The sequence below is a fragment of the Lissotriton vulgaris genome, chromosome 8, assembly GCF_964263255.1.
Source record: "Lissotriton vulgaris chromosome 8, aLisVul1.2, whole genome shotgun sequence".
In the NCBI taxonomy this organism is placed as follows: Eukaryota; Metazoa; Chordata; class Amphibia; order Caudata; family Salamandridae; genus Lissotriton; species Lissotriton vulgaris.
Window position 1 is genome coordinate 282,734,695 of NC_141696.1, and position 19,062 is coordinate 282,753,756.

The window sequence follows — 19,062 nt, forward strand, 5'->3', positions numbered from 1 at the left end:
CATGCTAGTGGCAAGAAGGCCATTGCTCTTTGTGGTAAAAAGATCCAGCAAAGGAAAACCAAACTAGGAAGTGATCTGTCGAAAGACATGTGGGCATAGATAGTGTGGTTGATGTTGGAAAAAGCCAACTTAAATTGTCTATCGAGACACCCTCCTCAGAAACTGTACACTGTCAGGAGACTTTTCTTTCCCCAGTGAGACTTCTCTGCGGTGACAGAATCCAGGAGAGTTATTCTTGGTTTCATCTGATGGCTCACATAAGACCCAGCCAACTGCTTGTCCATCTTCACAGAGTTAAGTATCTTAGGGATATACCGTACATCTATGGATTTTGACTCCTCTAGCCGAATAGCTCAAGAACAATGCACTGTGTATGAGAAAGACGGGTCTGCTTTACCACAGGCTTGCATCCTGCCCCATTTCATGGGGGATATGTACATTCTGGTACCCTCTAACGTGTAAGGCAAGACAAAGCTAAGGATCTGCGACCCTTTATAACATTTGTATATTGTTTATCTAGGTGGATTACACGTATTGGGGGTGACACAGCTGGCCACAAACAAAGGAGTGTAAACCAAGATATAAATCATCAAATATGGCTTTGCCATGTGGGAATGGGAGAAAAGCGTCACGGATTCAAATAGGAGGTAGCGTAGTAGGGACGCTCGATAATTTTATTACTCGAGCGTCAGTGGTACTAGAGCGAGAGATTGTACTTGCAGAAAAACGATTATCGCTAGATCTCTTAAGTTCAAAACGCTCACCATTGGGCAATATCCAAAAAGCCGTCACCCCAGAAAAATCCATCATGACCAGAACTAGCAGGATCAGTTCGAGAAGCCCAAGCTTAGGTCAGGGAAGTTATAATACCGCTTCCTCCTCCCTTATCTCCCTAGATAGTTCAGTATCATCTGAGGTTACCCTCCCCATTGCTGTAACCCCAACGAGGGGGGTTGAGCTGACAAATGTTCAAGCATTAGAAAAACCCAAGAAGCAAGCAGGAAAAAGGAAGAGGGTTGGGGACAATCAAGCAGGTAGTAGGCCAAAAATTGCAAACAAATCTTTAATAAGCCAGTAAAAACAATCTCTAGAAATGATAAATCTCCAGATAATAGACCTTTGGTCCAACCATCTGTTCAAACTAATAATATTTTGAGTGATGCTCCAAAAGGTCCTGTATGTGATATGCAATATTCCAGTGATCCAGGGGGTCTTCTAACTCAGGTGGAACAACTGATAAAATCACTTGTTCTCCCACTGATAGAACGAATGAAGGTCATAAACCAGAACCTGGATAAAATCCAACGGGAAACTGCAGAGAATACACTCTTATTAAAAAGTCTCTCTGTTAGCCCCCTGAAGAGGGAGATTAAGAATCTGCAGAGCAAGTCGAATGCAGTCCCATCGTTACCCCCATACCTGGCGCCAACTGTTGGAAATGTGGGAAACTCCAATGGTATGCAGGGCCCTAAAGAAGGGAGTTCCATCAAACAGAGGGTTGTCAGTAAACCAAACAGTATAGAGGATAATATCAGAACTGTAAGATCTGCCACCCCCCTGCTAACTAAAGCCAAGGGCAAGGATATCACTAGTGTCATTGATCTACCCCCACAGTTAACGCCTCTGGTGATAGTTCTTGGCAATGTACCACCTCTAGTCGAAGGCCATAAAGAGGACTACAGTCAGTTAAAAAATAAAGTGACCCACTGGTTACTCAATAACACCAGGGAAGGGAAAGGAGTTGGTCACAATGTCATTATGGTTCGTCGAGTCTCATGGGTGGGCAAGTCTGTGAAAACAAAAAATGGTGACTGTATTGTGATTAATTTCAATTGTAGATTTGTAGTAGAGAGGATCCTTAGGGATGCAGAATTTCTGGGGGGATCCATTGGCTCAGGTATCAACATCTTGCCCCTAGGTTTTTTCTACAGGCCTCACAACAGAGATCATCGCAACAGGTGGGAAAAGGGGCTAAATGATAGGCCACCCATTCATAGGTGACACCAGGGATGGGCCACTCCATTGATGAGTGTGCCATTGGCACCAAAGTGGGGTGGGCAGGAAGATTATCTCCATGTAGAGGTAACTAATCGATATGCAGCCCTTTCTGGCAAAACGACTGTGACTGACATCCAAGGATGGCACTCTTGATGTCCACCCCGACAGCTCAGCTGGTGACAATTCCCCCGAATTGGTAGTAGTGGGTAGTCCTGGGGGTAAGCCTATAGGAATAGCGAGGAATCCTGATAAAGATCGACTTTTGATGGACAAGGGGTTTAGTAATGAGTCTCCTGTGGCGGAACATCTGGTAAACGATGAAGTGTCTTGTACCACTACTGAAGTGTTTTTTTTTACCCCTAACCTAGTCTCAAGAGTAGGAAAGGTACCATCCAGGATGATTGGATTAAAATCACTTGACCTAGACTCTGCAGGGTTAAACCAAGTGGATAGTGGGGTGGGAGGGAAGATCATGTCTTGGAACATTGCCGGGCTATGCCCTATATTACAATCTCCAGATTGGCTTACTTTTGTAAATGGTTTTGACGTTTTTCTCTTTCAAGAGACTTGGGCATGTGATCCCCAGTTTCTCCAGGGTTTTTTGAACTTTTTTATACCTGCAACTAAGGGTCCCAAGGGTCGGCCGAAAGGTGGGTTAACGACATGGGTACGTCAAGACCTTTTTGATAGAGTTATAGAGATACCATCTAAGAATAGGGACATTCAGCTGATAAGGCTATCACTGTACTCCCTGGGGGCCCTTGACATTTATAACTTATATGTTCGAGGGTCGGGGGAGCTAAATCCCAGGTTTTGGCGGCCCTGGATTCCCTGGTAGGGTCGCAGCCGAGCGAGAATAACATAATCATTGCTGGTGATTTAAATATGACTTATGAGCCACTTATAACTGGTGATTGGCGTGCAGGAGATGAAGAGGATTCCCAGTGGGGGGTTCCTAATCTAGAGTTAAAACCAATCTACAGATGGACAGATAACATTATCCAAATGAATGGGATATGCTGTGAGAGAGGGCTCAGAGCATTGAATGGTAGAACTCCGAGCGATGGACAAGGGGAAAACACCTTTGATAATGGCCCCTCGAAAAGTAGGATCGATTATGTTATCTGCAACCTGCCAATCTGGCACCTCATTAACAACATGAATGTGGTGGCAAGATAGGAGAGTGACCATAACCCCCTATGCACTACCCATAGTTTGTGGAGGAGAGAGGAAGGGGGCCTAATGGGGTTGAGCAGGCTTTATTTGAGATTGTCCCAACAAACGACATGAGGCGGGTAAGGTGGGGACTAGTAATGATTCAAGAAAGGGTTTTGGTAAATATTAGCGAGGAATTGGACAAAACCATTACTGCCATGGCTGGCGTTCAGGGAGTAGAGGATAATCTGAGGCAAATTACTAATCTCCACGAGAAATTCTTTGAAACCATAAGGGGTCACTTTATCAAGGAAGTACCAAAGAAAGCAGGTAAAAAAATACACCCGATAAGAGTGGGGTGGTATAATAACGCGTGTAGAGCACCAAGAACATACCTAGGTGTAGCCCTAAAGAAAAGAGTCCCTAATGCTGTAAGACTGGCCAGACAGAATTATAAGAAAACCACTTACTTGGCAAAGAAATTATGGGACGAAGACCATTGGCAGGCCCTCAAATCAGCGAGTACCTTAAAGGATTCCAATCTCTTTTGGAATATTGTTAAGTGGGGGAAAGGAGGCCGCCCTGAACCCCCTGTAATTTATGTATCACAGAAAAGTTGGGTAGACCACTTTAGCCCACAATATGCATGCAGTCATAAAGACAGGCTTAGGGAACCGATAAATAATATCCTCAGTTCAGAACCACCCTTTACTAATAATGATGTAAAAGTGGCATTGAAAGCTGTCTCAAGGGGAAAAGCACCGGGACCTAATGGGGTTCCAGCGGATGTCTTCCTGCAAAATAAAATGCCTTGGGATCGGTATATCATGAAGTTGGCCAATGCTGTGGCCCTGAGAGCCCCAGTACCAAGGTCATGGCAAGGGGCCGTAATAATCCCAATATATAAGATGGGTGATAAAACGCAGGCTGGGAATTATAGGCCCATCAGCCTGATTGATACAATACAAAAGGTGATTGGGAAAATGATCTGAGACAAAATCTTAGACTGGGTTGAAGAAGAGAACATTCTGTCCCCATTTCAGGCCGGTTTTCGTAAATTAACGAGCACCACTGATCAGATTTTTCATTTTATTTTATTGACTTGCGAGCAGCTTTCGATTTAGTGCCACGGGCAAAGCTTTGGAATGTACTGAATAAGCTAGAAATGCCATCAGATATCCTCACGCTAGTTATGAGATTACACGAGACGAATCAAGCAAAAATCCAATCTGGGGGCATGGGCAAGTCACTCCTGAATTCCCTGTGGAGCGGGGGGTTCGTCAGGGCTGTGCCATGGCCCCCACGCTCTTCTCATTATATATTAACGGGGTAGTTGGGCGTATGTTGTCAGAATCCGTAGATGCCCCAGCGTTGGCTGGAATGAAAACCCTGATTCTGTTATTTGCGGATGATACTCTCATTATATCAAAGACTCCTAGCGGTCTGCAGCGAGCGCTGAAGATATTTGAGGATTTCTGCATTGACTATGGGCTGGTGGTAAATGTGGCAAAAACCAAACTTATGGCGTTCAACCCACACAAAAGTTTTAAAGGAATTTTTTTTATGAATGGGCTAAAAGTGGAATTGGTGTCGATTTTCTGTATCTGGGCATACATGTGGCCAAGGACATTAAGTGGGGGAAACATGTCGAAATGGCGGCCTTGAAAATCCGCCAAAATGCAGGAGCAGTACTCATCGAGCATAAGAAATCCTTGACTAAGCCTATCCAGCCAGCTCTCCAAGTGTACGAGGCAAAAGCCCTAAGCTCGGTACTATATGGTGCTGAGATATGGGGATACGACAACTTGACACCTCTGACACTTGCCGAGAACACATTTCTACATAACCTTGTTAGTCTACCCAAGAGCTCACCAATGAAACCACTGCGATATGATCTAGGCAGGAAAGCCTTGGTAGATATGGCTAGATTGCGCCCAATATTATACTGGCGACGGTTATGGGTAACACCTAAACTTGCCCACTATGCCCAGGGTTTTTTGGATGTAATCAAAATGATCATTTTCACAAAATAACCTGGTTAAAGGTTCTTTCTAAAAATCTAGTAGAAATGGGTATGAAGGGTTTGTGGGAGAACCCTGAAGTAGTCCCATTCCCATCGAAGGCTATACTAAAAGAAAAATATTGGGAAATGATTGTGTATCGAAATTGGAATATTGCTGATCCCTCCTCTATGGAGGGCCGTTTCCTTGAGTGTAAAGCTGTGCCTAAGTTAGAGTCATATTGGGACGGTATTACAAAACCGGGAGATAGAAAGCTCTACTTCCAACTCAGAGCGGGGTCCCTCCCAATAAGATCGTTAACAGGAAGATGGTCCTCTGGTAGTTCTAATCTATGCCCAGCTTGTAAGACTGATAAAGAAACTATCGCCCACCTCTTCTTTGTATGTATAGCTTATAGTACCCCGAGACGAGTTTGGTTAAAAGCTCTTTGCAGACTCCTAGGCACAAGGGATAGTGCGGTGGCACTCAGATTAATTTGCACCAGCACTTTACCCGTTATTTCATATGCAGTTGCAAAATATCTTGGATGGATCTGGGCTATTAGGAAAAAATTCATCTCATGACTAACTTGATTCCACATAGTATTTTAATGACTCTAGAAATTTTAAAAATGAATTGAACTTATGAGTGATGTAGATTGTTTTTAAAAAGTGTAATATCGTAAATTTGTCTTATTTGTATTTTTAAGTATATGTGCTAGTTGATCATTGTTAATTCAATCGGATCTGTATTACCAAATAAAAGTTTAAATAATCATGCTTTTATTAGTTTTTTTTATCTCGAATAAAGCTACTTTGAATTTGACATTCTGGTACAAAAACAGTCCCTATACCAGGGATGCAGTGGTATTCAGGAAACACACTTTTCATACTTAGACACTCACATTCAAACATCTGTTCTAATAATGACAAAAGGTATGTTTAAAACATTTATTACAATAGTCTATGAAGTAGTACATGCGCTAAGACCAAAGAATATATTAAGCAGATTACTATTACCAGTGTGGATATAAGGGTGAACACAATGACTGTTTCAATAATTGTTCACAATGCCAGATTTTCTAATTTCTACACCCAACCATATTACTTTCAACTAACTATGTTGAGAGCATGGAGGTGATCTAACATTGACTGTGAGGAAATTGCTATGATTGTCATTTTGCATACCTGCGACACAGAGGGCCTCTGTGTTATGAGACTTTCAGCTGGCAAAGCAAGAAGGAGGGAGCCTTCTATAATCAGAGTTCATACATACTCAGTTTCAGCTCCCTGGGTACAGCTTAGGTCCAAGAAGGACAGTTGACTGTTATCTGGAATCTGATGTCTCTCTGGACAGCTCGAGGTGAAGACCACGTTAACCTGAATGGATCAATCCCAGTGTTTATATCCCAAACTAACCACTGCCTAATCTAACTGAATGTGGGTGACAAGCAGGACAGTAATGAGATGGAAAATTCCAGCCAGAACCAGTATTCTCTGGAGGCTTCACCTCTGTGCACATGTCACTGTTATATCCCACATATGTACCAGATGACCGTGTAACATAAATATTCTAGGACACCACAGTCACACTCATGTTTCATATTCTACTGGTTTGCTGGAAAATGTGGTTCAAGGTGAATGTGCTCTCATGTCACGAAAACATGTGAAAGAATAAATTTAAATCAGGCCACTGGAAATAACTAGAATCAGGCTAATGCTAATTAATGTTTAAAGATGTAGTCTGGTGTAGGAATCTATATAAACAGCCTGCCCCTGAATCTCTGACTGAAATGTAAGGAGAACTAAGAAAATGTCTGTCAGTTCCCTCTAATTGAACAAATGCAAACTCCCAGGCAGAATCAAGCAAGCTTGAAATGATCTGTCCCTCACCACTACCCCACTCCCAGTGATGCTGGTATCCATGGTGATTATTACCTGAGGAGGAAGGGCAAGGGATGCTCCTCTGTCCAATTTCTGTGGTTACAGCCACCATTGAAGAGACTACCAAGTTGAGGGAGTTACCAGATATGCAAGCTTTATAATCCTGGGATGCTGGAGATCAATAGGTTAGGAGATGTCTGACTAAGGGCTGAAGGTGACTCTGTAATTAGATATCAGCATAAGAGAAGCCACCATCTTCCTCAGCACCACTGACTTGCTGAAGCTAGTGGTCTTTCCAGAAGGGAATTCAGAAAGGAAGTACACTTCTGCTTAGTGGGTGAAGGGAGCAAACCTTACCCCAGATCAAATATCAAAGAACGCCAAGGAATAGGTCATAGATATTGGTCAGAAAATGAAGGAAAAGGGGCAAAACATTGCTGTGTGAGAGAGGGATGAGGTTGGTGGTGCGATGTCGCCCTCGAAGTACCAGCAGTCGGGCAGGCATGGTTTATAGGTATAGGAAAAAAATGGAACATGAACCAACGTGCACTATGCGTCGTCCAGGGTAATTAAATGACAAGCGTGCGGGTTACCTTTTCTCTGCTGCCTGCATTGCTGGAGTTGAACCTTTGACGCTGGAGGTGCCTGGAAGCGTCTTCTGATTTTGAACACTTCTGTGCACTGCAAGCCGTTACTTCTGGCCGGATCCGCTTCGCGGGTCCCGCTACGCGGTGCTGTGCTCTTTAAGGACACTGGACACAACGCACTGAGGGCATTTCGAATACAGGGCTGCGAGCGTGTTCACAGCGGGACTCCAGTTCCCAAGAGTCCCTGCTGCTCCCTTCACCGCAACCACCTAGTGACGCTCTCCCTGTTGGCCACGCCCCCCTGCATTCATTAAAAAGAACTTGGACACTGACCCTTGTCGGTTACCTTTTCCCTGCTGCCTGCATTGCTGGAGTTGAACCTTTGACGCTGGAGGTGCCTGGAAGCGTCTTCTGATTTTGAACACTTCTGTGCACTGCAAGCCGTTACTTCTTGCCGGACCCGCTTCGCGGGTCCCGCTACGCGGTGCTGTGCTCTTTAAGGACACTGGACACAACGCACTGAGGGCATTTCGAATACAGGGCTGCGAGCGTGTTCACAGCGGGACTCCAGTTCCCAAGAGTCCCTGCTGCTCCCTTCACCGCAACCACCTGGTGACGCTCTCCCTGTTGGCCACGCCCCCCTGCATTCATTAAAAAGAACTTGGACACTGACCCTTGTCGGTTACCATTTCTCTGCTGCCTGCATTGCTGGAGTTGAACCTTTGACGCTGGAGGTGCCTGGAAGCGTCTTCTGATTTTGAACACTTCTGTGCACTGCAAGCCGTTACTTCTTGCCGGACCCGCTTCGCGGGTCCCGCTACGCGGTGCTGTGCTCTTTAAGGACACTGGACACAACGCACTGAGGGCATTTCGAATACAGGGCTGCGAGCGTGTTCACAGCGGGACTCCAGTTCCCAAGAGTCCCTGCTGCTCCCTTCACCGCAACCACCTGGTGACGCTCTCCCTGTTGGCCACGCCCCCCTGCATTCATTAAAAAGAACTTGGACACTGACCCTTGTCGGTTACCTTTTCTCTGCTGCCTGCATTGCTGGAGTTGAACCTTTGACGCTGGAGGTGCCTGGAAGCGTCTTCTGATTTTGAACACTTCTGTGCACTGCAAGCTGTTACTTCTTGCCGGACCCCCTTCGCGGGTCCCGCTACGCGGTGCTGTGCTCTTTAAGGACACTGGACACAACGCACTGAGGGCATTTCGAATACAGGGCTGCAAGCGTGTTCACAGCGGGACTCCAGTTCCCAAGAGTCCCTGCTGCTCCCTTCACCGCAACCACCTGGTGACGCTCTCCCTGTTGGCCACGCCCCCCTCAACCTCTTTACTATTTCATACCGATCACACTTCCGCTGCGCGGGAGCGCGCGGGAAGCGCCCGGGAGAAGCCCGGGACAAGGGCGGGCCCTCTGTGGCCCTCAGTGGCCGAGGTAGGCCGGGCTGGGCCCCGGTATTTTCATCTTACATTAAGTATGATTTAATAATGTGTGCAGATGAGTAAACTGTGAGGAGATATATCTGTCGACTGGCCGAGCGTTTACTTCAAATCCCTGTGGATTCGTATTTCATTGACTGTTCGTTTATTTAAAATTAAAAACATTCTTATATATTTTTGATTCTACAAGTCTGCTGCTAGGTCAGAATTTTTCTACGCACTATGAAAGCAAAGAAATTACGCTCTGGAAGAGTTCTAGGGGGGAGGTCATGTATAAAAACCAGATCTAACCCCTTGAGGAATAAATATGAAAATAGCGTTCAACTTAAGGGACAGATGCAGTTACTGCAAATTTGGGAAAAAACCTGTGAATAAATGTATGGAAGTTCCAATAATAACTGATGGTGAGATGATAACACAGACGGAACCGCAGTTTGATGTAGTGAAAGATTTTAATCTTGAACTAACTGCGGAAAAAAATTTGCCTCTCCGGCCTCAGACTAATGATGTAATCTTCCCAGTATGTTCATCCAAAGGAGACTACTCTGATCCTATGTCGACAAATTCAAAAGTAATTCAGCATAATACTCTTACGGGCACAGAAAACCCGGAGGAGGATATAGTAGAAGTATCTATTCCGTCCAGTATCGATCTCGAACTTTGTGGTCGTTATATGGGCGAGAGAATTGTGAACCTGCCTGATCCAAGTAAAACACCAAATGGAGCAATGCCATCAGGATTACTACTATATAATAGCACTCCTTCTATAACATCTAATGACATCACCCCAATGCAGAGTGATTTGAAATCTCCGCTGTTTAATCTATCAGGGATCCGCTCCCTTACTGCATCTGGTTACCCAAAAAAATGAAAAAACGATTTCGGATTCTCTGATAGCACTTGAAGATTTACTGGCTTCTATATTACTCTTACTGGGTAAATTTGCAGTGAGTTCTGACTGCATTATGGACTCAGTTACTGAGATTTTGAAAGTATTATTGGCTAAAAATACTGAAAATGGGACTATTCCCCCTACTGAATCTATTACCCAAAAAGCCATGGACAGCAATAACTCATTGAGAAAAAATGCATTGGTGGAGATGACATTAAAGGTAGATATTCATGAGCCTTCCGAGATCCCTACCCCATCTTCCTCAAATAGGAGGAAAGAAATAGAACAAATCTTGAAGGAAGAAAGTCCGGTTGAGGTTAACCAAACTGCCGGAAATGATCTTTTTCCCATTTTTAATCAGAAGAAAAAAGAACCCGAAGGAATTTTGGTGACTAAGGGAACAGTAAAAGAAAAAAGTAAAAAGAACAAAGGGAAAAATAGGAAGCCTGTTCGCAAGTACAAGAAGAAAAGACAGAGGCAAATTACTTTTCAAAAGCACATAACAACTGAAGCGTCCGATGCTATAGTAATTGCAGATAGCTCATTATTGGACACTCCCAGAAAAGAGGCAGTGGGTCGTATTACCAACCTTGTAGTAGAAGGTACCCCTGTTGACAGCATAGGAATGGGGGAGTCCAATGTTCTGAGGTTAATGGGATAGAACTCCCTGCACCAGTCGATGAGGACACAAGAAATATGCCTACAGTAACAAGGGTACTTAATCCATCTGCTCCTATTTTTCGGCTTCCATCTGAAGAGACTACGTCTTCAACTATTCAGCCACTGAAAGATTCTACCCCATGTGTGGATACTTTGACACTGGATTTTCTTCCCTTATTTGATTTTGACCTAAATTTGAACAGATCTTGGTTCCTTAATTGCCTTAAGGACATTGAAAGCTTAAAACTCATTCTGTCAAGTGATATTGACCTGGTCTCAGCAATAAGGTGTGAAAATGGGCAACGAGCAAGGGTTAAATTTTGCTCAAAAATAATTGCTAACCTCGTTTTTCAACAAGCGGAAGCATTTCAATGTAGAGGGATTGACGTGTTACCCTTTTTTAATATTGGAAAGCGTATTTGCTTTAGAGAAGGAACTACAAAGGTGGGTTCTAGGCAGGAAGTTCCGCCCACCCATAATAAAGATCTACAAAACCGGGTCTCAAGAGGTAAGCGCATGGTTTCTCAGGTACTCCCTCTTCCTGAGAACATGGACTCTCCTCAAATAGAAGACAACCAGCAGTGGAATTGGTTACCAGGAGTTTTATCGAATAACACATCGAACAGTTCACGACTATTTCAACATCTTTAACAGACAATTAAAAGTCATCTCCTGGAATGCAGCAGGTCTCCATAATTCCCCTGAGAAGCTCGATTTTCTTTTTTCTTTGAATGCAGATGTGCTATGTATACAGGAAACATGGTGTAAAAATATCCTTTACGGGGGGAAAGATTATTTTGTTCTTGAGGCCGCCGCTATACCTTCAAAAAGAGGTCATGCGAAAGGTGGAATTGCCTGTTTTTTATCTAACTCATTACAATGGCAATTTTCTCATTACACGGACACTAGTAATCTTTTCCAAGTAATAACTATCAATAATCTAGCATCAGTCGGTAGACGGTCTTCACTTGTAATTTTAAACGCATACATTCCACCGGAAGATATTTTTAATACTGTCTTAAAGCGAATGTTTTCTTATGTAAAACAATTATTAGAGCTCGATCAGCCCCCATATATCCTACTCATGGGTGACTTAAATAGCAAAGTGTCTAACTTAAGTTTAGACATGTTCAGAAACAAATCCAAGGAAGAAGCATATAACATACCTCAAGCAATCTTTCCTAGTAAAATAAAAACTAATAAAAGAGGAAAGATATTGCTTGAGGAACTTAGCTATTTAGAGGGGCTAATTGTAAACGGTAGAATGCCTTCTGACACTCCTGCTAATTTTACACATGGGTCATTTAGGGGTGAATCCATCCTGGATTATGTAATTACGGACTATGATACGTTCTCTTTTATTCGAGACATAATGATCTCTCATTCCTCCTTGAGTGACCATAATATGATCAACATAATTGTCTCATTCCAACCTCCAGATACTGACTCTTGGTCTTTAGTCAATAAAGTAGTTTCTATTAATTGTAAGTCTGGAAGATGCTTCTGGGACTCTATTACTATGAAGGATGTACAAAATATTCTTGCCCAAACTTTATCAGAATTAGATGAATGGCAGGGTAGGGAATTTTTCCAATTTGAAATCCTTCTGAAGAAGCTCACCATGACAGCAAAGAAAATTAGAAACCCTACGAAGTCTCATTTCCCGCCTAGTATATTATTACCCTTAAATAAGGAAATAAATAAACTTGTGAGGCAACAGTACCTTAATAGATCTAGGGAAAATGAGCATAAGTTAGCCTTACTAAAAAGAAGGAGGGTCAGACTGAGAAACAAAATAAAAAGAGAAAAAGAAGATTCTCTCTGGATTAGGTTAAGAGAGGCTTCGTCCTTTAACAAATCTAGAGAATTTTGGTCTATAATAGGGAAGGGATGTGGAGCAAGAACTTCTCCCATCCCTATCTCTATTGCGGAAGAAGTCTGGATAATATTCATATCTAGCTTATACGCATCTAACGGAGTAGAGGGTAATAACTGGGATCTAGCCCCGAATAGAGAGCATAACATAGAACTCCCTACCGAGAAATCCATAGCTTCCGTGATAAAGAGTATGCGCTCTTCCGGAGCTATGGGTCCGGACGAATTGCCCATGTCAATAATTAAGCAGGATGTCTCCTCGTGGAGTAGGATTCTTCTACCTGTGTTTCACGCATGCTTCATATCAAGATCAGTCCCCAATTCTTGGAGGGGAAGTATTTTAATTCCCATATTTAAAAAGGGAGAGCGGGATAAGCCTACAAATTACCGCTTAATAGCTCTATTGGACTCAATAGGAAAAAATTTCGCCAAATGTCTTTTAATGTTAATTACTGAATGGGTAGAATTAAACAGTATTTTACCCCTGGAACAAACAGGATTTCGTAAAGAGCATGGTACTCTCGATAATTTGACATCATTACAGGTGATTGTAGACAAATATGTTCGGGTTCGAGGTGGTGGTATATACGTGGCATTCATAGACTTCTCCACAGCATTTGACAAAGTAGATCGTCCTACGCTGTGGAGAAAGCTTGCTGCATTGGGCATGCCAATGCAGTTGCTTGAATTGGTAAGATCTCTTCACTCGAACACGTGGTGTAGGGTGCTACAAGGCGGAGAAAGGGGTCTTTCTCAATCCATCCCTTCCCCGAATGGGTTAAAACAAGGGTGTATACTGGCCCCTATATTGTTTTCTCTATATACGGCAGACCTACCTACTTCCATTGCAGCTTGTGGGGGACTAGCCCCGATAATTGGAGGGTCACCTATATCGGTTTTAATGTATGCAGACGATATACTCGTCTTAGATTTAACCCCGAAGGGCTTGTCTAACCGCCTGCATGCATTGAACCAATTTGCTGAAGCACATTATATGAAGATCAATGCTTCGAAAAGTAAAATTATGTGCATTTTTGGAAAGAAAAAATGTAGGTCTGAAAATTATAGTTGGGCTATAGGTGGACAGAAACTAGAGGTGGTTAAAACCTACACCTTCTTAGGTAAAATAATCTCAGCAAACCTAAGTGAGAACCCCCACAGTGAGCACAATTCACGTAAAGCATTGGCCCATGGCATGGGGTTGTGCTCTTTGTACAATGCTACAGGGAAGAGACACTTTACACTATTTTTGGATGTATTTAGAGCAAAGATACCTGCAACTCTACTGTATGGAATTGAATTAGTGGAGTTAAAACACTGGGGATTCTTGCAAAAAATTGAAGGAAAGGTACTAAGAAAAATCTCTTCCCTTAACACAGCTTGCTCTGTATCTTCATGCAGGCTGGAATTCGGACTCCGAAGTTGTTGGGTGCAGGGGTTGATTGCCCTTGTAAGATGGGTAGCCTGTCTGGCTAGAGGTAAATTGGGTTCCCTACGAGAAGCCATTAAAAGGGAACTCTTGGGTGACTTTAACTAGTTCTCTTTGTTAGTAAAAAACTTTAGAAAAGCAGAAAGTCTGTTAGAGCTGGATGTAAGCACTTTGTTTTTACTTACTCCCTCTGAGCTAAAGTCTAAACTAAAATGTGCATCTTGGGAACTCTGTTATAAATTGGATATGCTTGCCCAACCGAGAAAAAAAGAAAGGCAATCACTGCTAAATACATACATACCAAAGCTGGCCCAACAATACCTAACCTGGAATATTCCTCATAGAGTCCGTAGGTTATGGTACCTCTTAAGACAAGATTTGCTCCCACTAAATCTCCTTTTTGCAAAGTGGTATGGTGTATCTCCAATATGTAATCTCTGTCATAATGCTGTACAGGATCGTAATCATGTCTTGTTTATTTGTCCTGCACTACGCCCAATGCGCTATAAATGGTTAAAACTAATTTGTCTACAACTAGGAATTTTAAATGTAAAAACCTTTTTCCATGCACTTTATTGTCCTCCAAATGAAATGTTTTGCTTCAGAATTTTTAATTTTTTTAAAGGTTTTCTAGATATTTATTAATGATACATAGGGAGATGTCAGATGATGCTCGACCAGTGGATAAGAAGTGTTTCTTTGTTGTACTCTTTTGTGTGATTTTATTGTAAGTAATGTAAATTGTGTGTTTATTTTATGTGGCCCTCATTGAGAGCCAAAAACATAATAAACTTTTGACTTGACTTTGACAAGCGTGCTCCTTAAAAGCAAATGAGTAGGCGATGAGGGTAATAGAAGGTAATTACACCGCGGGACCAGCGTATGGGCTGAACGTAATTCGCTGTATTTAACTTAGGTGCTTAAAAGAATTCCTGCAGTTAAAAGAGATGAGTTACCATTAACGCATCAAATCAGCTGGGAAGCTCGAAGGTACTATAATATGTATTCCTAGAAGTACTTGCTCGCTCTCTCCACCTTTGCAAATATGGAAGCATCAAGTTAAATCAGACTATGCCTATGGGTCAGATGACATTTACGCTGTGAATTAGAGCATTACTTTTAACTTGGCCTAATGAATTACCCAACTAGTTCCCCTATTATGTAACGTTAAACGCTGACCTACTATAGGGTGCACCATAACGTGCACCATGGGACAATGCACCCTGTACAATGACCACCGTAATAATTGAGAAATGTCATATGGTTTTTGTTTTTTGTATGCTGATAAATAACTATGCTACACTTTCTTCCTTTTCCACCCCCTTCCCTTACGTGCACTTATAACATCCTCACCGATTTGGAAACATGTTTTCACCTCTAAACATTTTGTGCTCTGCTTTTTTCTTTTTTTTCTCTCTCTGGGTTTTGCTTTCTGCTTTTCACTTTTCCCTTTTCCCTTTCCCCTTTCCTTCTGGTTTTCTCCTTTCTCTCACTCTTTCTTATCTATGTCCCTCACACAAATCTGACCTCATTGCACTTGGGCTTTTGTCTCAACCGTCTACTCTTTTTTCCTTTTATTTTTAATCATGGTACATATGATTTTGGACTATACATGCTTTTATGTACAACCTTGAGAAAGTCCTCGGCCAATTAGGTGCCACAGGCGAAACACGTGTTGGCTGTTTGCTTTTTTACTTTCTTCTGTTTGTAAACCTGCTTCAAATAAAAGAATATAATAAATGCATCTTTGATTACATCACTTTTAAATACTACGAATATGAGTGCATCATTCCTCATAAAAACAGTCAAACATGTTGAACCAGGAGTTCATGGGTTCAGCTCCTTGAGGAGAAAGTGCCAAACCCATATTGCGTTCTGTCTTTGAAGTGGCCGCCTTTTGAACAGGAACAGGATCCACCCACTTGCTTGCAACCAACTTACCCAAGATCAAGCTCCAATAAACTGCATAGTCTAAGAGGGTTCCAGATGAGACCCCTTTCCAAATCTGTGCCACATTAATACCCATAGAATGTAATGTTTAAAGCAGTTACTGATAGCAACCAGCTCTCATTTGTTTACAAACTTGTGAGAGTGCTGCACAGTTGAAAAACCCCTAGAACAGCAGCCCACACGTGCCAACATAAACAGAATATGGCCTCCCTACGGAACATAGTTATCCCTAAAACAGATCCCTGCTGCGGTATAAGTCTAGAGAGCTATGACCCAGACATCCCGTAAGGATCCTCTTAAACAAAAAGGTACTGGTACAGCCCTTGAATTAATGTATATATGCACTTTACCAACTTGCAGTGTGACGTAAAAGACTTAGGGCCTAATTATGACTACAGTGGTCCATGGGACTTCCATAGCTGTTGGTGGCAGTCTGAGCACTGCCGCATGGCGCCCCCACCACCGTATTCTGAGTGCGGCAGTGGGACCGCCACTACCACCAGCCATCAAGGATCCCACGGGGTGGCACAGCAGTCTGAGGCCGCAATATGCCGGCTGTGCCACTAGGGCATCGCTAATCATATTACAAGTTTCCTCACTGCCCTCCTTTTATTGGTGGTGAGCCCACCATGAAAAGGGTGGCAGTGATGAACCTCGGGGGGCCCTAACAGGGCCCCCTGTTGCCTTTGTGCATGGGGGTGCATGCAGATGTGCACTGTATTTTAGCACCCACTATTCCTGCATAGGAAGAAATGCACAACATTGTGGTGTTCTTCCCATGCAGGAACAGGCTGCTGCAGTCTCACGGTGAAGCATGTCTAGGGCACACCTATGTGCCTTAGATATGCAGCGCCGTGGGACAGCCGCAGCAGGACTGCCCAACCTGGATTACACTCATAATCCGGCGGGCGGGTTGACTACAGCTTTGGCAGTCTTCCAGTGGTGAGGTGCAAACTCTTAATCATGAAATTAATTTATGGGACAAGTAAAGCAGGACCCATTCAAACACTAAGCAGTATACAAAGAAATATAAAATTACTTAATGAACAACGGGAGCTGGTAAAATAGCGCATATATAATCAAACAAAACAGGAAATGTTAACTTTTGTTTCAGTGTTTAGGTGCAAATGGCATGGGCGAGGCTAAAGTAATATTTTGGTCTTTGTGAATGGTTTAGCTGGGGTATGTAAGCAATGTTCAGGGTACAAGACAGAAATCCTGCTGTCATCTAAGGTACAAAATACAATAATAAATGATTGCAGATTCCAATTGCCTATGAACTAGATGCCAAAGACCCTTAAACCTCTATGCTAAACGTCGTTTTTTAAAAATTTACTCTAAGTCTATTGTGCAAATACACTACAAGTGTATCAAGGTCGTGCAGTACACCTGGAGCTGGTTGATTAAGCAATATAACATTATTTTTGCATACTACAGAGTTCTGATATGATGGTCACCGCCAGAGAAAAGACTGAAGTAAATCCAGAGACAGGGAACAGTACAAGTGTTGGATTTAGAGTTTTGTGGACAAGGTACTCCATCGCAAATGCAACCAAGTGCCTGTCCGCGTAAACCTGAGTCAGCCCTCAGTATTTAGAAATGGGAAAACATTAAGTATTCCATTGATGGAGCCACCATTGGCCCATCATGCTCAGCACTGTGCACCACCGGAAGAATTTAGGATGAATGGTCTTTGCCTTTTTTCTCCTCATGTCGGTCAACACCAGGAAAAACCTGATGGTGAAGGATAGGTAAAAAAGAATAATTACCCCCACATCCTGGAAGCAAACTAAGAAAGTGTGGTGGTCATTAGTTTTTTGATTTTCAGAAAAAAACTCGCACTTTGGAAATTTGTTAAAGAAATACAAAAATATGTTAAAAGTTTTGTGTATGCCCTTAGAAAACCTTTAGGGGCAGATTTATGTTAACTGGCGCATCCCCAGAGATGCGCCAGTTAACGTGCGCCACAGCTCCGCCACCCATGGTGCAAAAACGGCACAGATGCGTGACGCATCTGTGCCGGAAATGTGGCGTATTGCTGGAGTTGCGTCGCAAGCGCGACGCAGCTCCAGCAAGGCTCGGGGGTACACCATGTGCACAATGCTGCATCACGACCTACGCCTGCTTCAAGCAGGCACAGGGTTTTGACGCAGCATTGCCCTGAAAGTGACTGAGTGAAATCTCATAGATTTCACTCAGCCACTTTCAGGAGGCGTTCCTGCGCAGGAAAGCCCCCCCTGCGCAGCAACGCCTCCTTATGGCGCAGTGCTTTACAAATGTGACGCATCTCCTAGATGCGTCACGTTGTAAATAGGGCGCATTGTTTGCGCCGCAGTTGCGTCAAATAAAGTGACGCAATTGCGGCGCAAAGAGGCGCAACGGCTTCATAAATCTGCCCCTTAGTATATTAAAAGGAACTACGGTGCCAGTTGTTCCTTTCAATGTATAGAGATGGCTTCTGTGCCATGGACAAATTTGGAAGTTGGGATGACGAAGTACCATCGGGATGATATGGACAGACACTACTCAGGCATCAAACCGTAAATCAGGCCCAAAGTCACTACAAATGATGTTAAAAGATAGGGACTATAGACTCATGCATGGTTCACTTTTGGCTGACAAAAAATCCCATGCCGGCCTTCATAATTTCTGCCAGATGAAACAGCAGAGCAAAGTAAAGTGCAGTTTTCAGATAAGGAGCACATAATCAAAACCTTTTAGGAAATATCAAGCTCTAGAGACACAAGCGGTCTGGCATATTGTGCAAACAGGTATTCATAAATGTGGAAAAGTTGTTTATCACATTAAAGCCTGTCCTACTGGGATTGCCAGTTCAGGGGGGAAAGTAGCAACAAATATTGCTTTCTATTTAGGTTGCATTTAGGAGAGAACTGGATGTGAAAAACAGCACAGTTGGGTTCATTTTTCAGATCTAGAAGAATCCTCAGTGCATTCTAATGAAAGGACTTCCTGGAAGGCAGAATGATGCAGATAATATATCTGATAGTATGAGCTGAGAGAGGAAACCTCTTCTGGATGGAGCCAAGCCAAATTCCACTCAATGTATATTTTACAGAATTACAAAAAATATAAGGGCATATTACCAAGGGCATTATCGCCGCATTAGCGGGACTTTTTCCCGCTAATGCGGCGATAATTTTATCGCCCTATTACAAAGCTGTCGCTAACACC